We start from the raw sequence: 3,364 nt of genomic DNA, 5'->3' as shown, positions 1-3,364 counted from the left end.
GGTTTTTAAGGGGTAATTTGCTTTTATTACACACAATACGTCATACTTTTATGTATGTATGCATTTTATAATGACATATTAAGCATTTTATAAACATTATATACATCTTGTGTAATTTAGTTGTAGACTTATACAGTTATTCGTTTCATTGTATTATGGGAGTAATTTCCTGTTTGTGATATTAAAAATAATGTTTGAAACTTCTGGGCATTTTATATGAAATATACTTTAATCACAAGATTCAAAATAAATGTTTACGCCAAAGTCAAGAACACATGCATCATAAATTTTTCTATATGAAAACTAAAACATTTCAATAAAACACACACACACACACACACAAACAGCAGCTTATAAAATGAACAATTCACTATTAAGCCCATTTTGTCATGACAATCCTGCATGAAAACGTACAAAATGAACAATTCACTCTTGGGCACATTTTGTCGTGACAATCTTGCATGAATTCAAATGAAAATGTATCAAATGAACAATTCACTCTTAGGCCCATTTTGTTATGACAATCCTACAAAAATAACTCGCCTGAACACAAGATGTGTTAAATCACTGAACACCGTGTGTTTTGAGTTTGAGCTCCGTCAAGTTAATTCTTTGTCGTCTAATTTTCTATTTTAAAATCAATTTTATACACCATCATTTTCGTTTATATAACGTGTGAATATATCCCAACAAGATCGACTCGAACTAGACATCAATTAAGGCACGCGTGTGACCTGATCCACATATGCACAGATTCCTTTTTGCATGTGCAATTTATGATATATTAATGCAGAACAGAACATTTTTATTCACAAACATGTCTGTATTTGTACAAATCGCTGCCCAATCATTTAATCCTGAATTCCACAGACTCAAATTGAAAGGCATTTGTTTGTGGTTAGTAAGATACATGTATAAAATGTATGCAGTGCATGGATAATTGTGCGTGCATCTATTAATCATTTTGAGTCTAATATCATCCCATAATATGGATGCATAATATGCAGCGTCTTCTTCTTCACACACAGACGAAACTTACTAGAGTGTGACATAAATGCATCTGTAAATAAATACAATTTAAATTCACATCTTGTACACTTTAATGACATTTAAATGAAACATATACGCTCGCTTCGAGCTGGAATCATGGCGGAATATCCTGTGATGTCCACTTCGCAGGGCACTTACAAATAGAAGGAAGAAACGTCTGAAGACATTGACTTCGAGTTTATACTGGGTTACAGTGTGCGTACATGTGAAGTAAGTAATCGCTGTATATATATTTTCTGTTGTAGTTGAGTGATCAGCTGTTATTCCGATTAAGGAGTAGCCAATTAGCATAGCACTGCCTGTATTACCTGTTCGATTCAGTGCATTTGCGAGCATTTCTGTGATATTCCTTGTTGTGAGATGTTTATATGTATATGCTGTACATTGTGTTATTATTGAATATTAACCTTATTATTGTGTGTGCGTGTTATGCAATGGTTCTTGTTTGCATGTAGCGATCATCCACTTAGTACATGTCCAGGCATGTTACCCTGCCCTCCTGAGAAGGGTGTTCCTGCACAACCGGAGGCTGCAGTTTCAGGACCGCAGTTCTAGGACCCTGGTGGTTTAGTTTGTAGTAATGTTTGTACATTGTTGTTAAAGATACTGAATCTCAGGAACATTTTGTTTATTTCAATTGTGATTTTTGATTTATAAATGCATCAGATGTTAATTACAAAGTGTGTAATACCTGCTTTGAGTTAACAATTTTAAATTTAAATGAATTTACACTTAAAATATAAATGAAAAATGTATTTCAGTCTTTAAACAACTGAAAAAGTGGAGTACCTTAAGTCTTAGTTTCTTGATATATACTGTATATTGATTAGACCCCTTAAGTTTAACTAGCTCATTATCAGGTATAATAAAGATGGAATCAAATGAATCAAATGCAGTCACTAAATTACAGCCAGATATTTAAAAGTTTGTAGAGAGGCAAGACACAAGACTCAAGAATGCATATTTATATACTGTATATACTAATTTTTGCAATAACCCATAATACAGGTATAATAAAGATGGAATCGAATGAAATCAGCATTTGCAGTCACTAAATTACAGCCAGATATTTAAAAGTTTGTAGAGAGGCAAGACACAAGACTCAAGAATGATTCAAGAATGCATATTTATATACTGCATATACTATTTTTTGCAATAACACATAATACAACATCATAAAAAAGACCCCCTTTTTCATCAGTTGCTGCATGGACAGAAAGGCTGTAGGCTTCAACTCCTGAGAGAGATTAAAAGAGAGAGAGAGAGAGAGAGAGAGAGAGAGAGAGGGAGGGGGAATTAAATAAAAAACATTTGCTTTAACATGTTTAACTCTGTAATATATATGTGTGATTTATCACTTATGCACTGTTGGGGTTGTAGAGAGAGAGAGAACCAAACAGAATAATCATGTTACTGACATCTAAATTTAAGTATATAAGAGCAAAACCCATCAACTGAATGTTCTCCCTTCTTTCCTCAATTGGTTGTCAATCCGGTAACACTTTCTATGAAGCCTGTATTTATAATACATTATAAGGGTTTTCTTAAGGCATTATAATTAATGCATAAAGCATTATAAAAAAGCTTAATAATATGTTGTATCATCTCATAAACAATCATAACATTTATAATACATTATAATACATACGCATTTGTGGTTATAACTTTTAAGAGTATGATTACGTATAACACACAATGAATACCATAATAAATCCACTTAATTTATAATGGATTATCTTGACATTGTTTATTTAAGATCTGGACAGTATCTTACTACATCTTGTGAGTGGTTAGGAGTGGTTGAGTGTTGTTTTGAGTGTTTCCTGTGAGGTTGAATATTAATTTTGCTGTGAGCTAGTTTAAGACCAGTTGTAATACTTTCAAATGAAAAAAATGCAACGTGTGTTTTTTTATTAGATTACATTTTATTTTGATGGTCCCCTTTAGTCTATTGACTATAAACAACTTTGCAACTACATCAACTAACTCTCATTAGAGTATTAGTAGGCTTAGTTAAGGTTAGGGTTGGTAGAATAAGTTGATGTACTTGCAAAGTTGCTTATAGTGAGTAGAATATCTGTTGGGGAACCATCAAAAAAAGTGTTAGCAGATATTTAGCATACAGTCTACTAATACTCTAATGACTGCTAGTTGACATGTAGTCGCAGAGTTACTTATCAACAGTTGTCTAAAGGCTACCATCAAAATAATCAAATTGATATTACAATAAAAATAGTTCAAAGCAAATGTGTACACATTCATCTGATCTGATATCAGATCTTATGGCTGTTTGAGAAAAAATATTATTATTATT

The sequence above is a fragment of the Sinocyclocheilus rhinocerous genome, unplaced genomic scaffold (assembly GCF_001515625.1).
Source record: "Sinocyclocheilus rhinocerous isolate Xijiao unplaced genomic scaffold, SAMN03320098_v1.1 scaffold938, whole genome shotgun sequence".
NCBI lineage: Eukaryota > Metazoa > Chordata > Actinopteri > Cypriniformes > Cyprinidae > Sinocyclocheilus > Sinocyclocheilus rhinocerous.
This window is presented reverse-complemented; position numbering follows the sequence as displayed.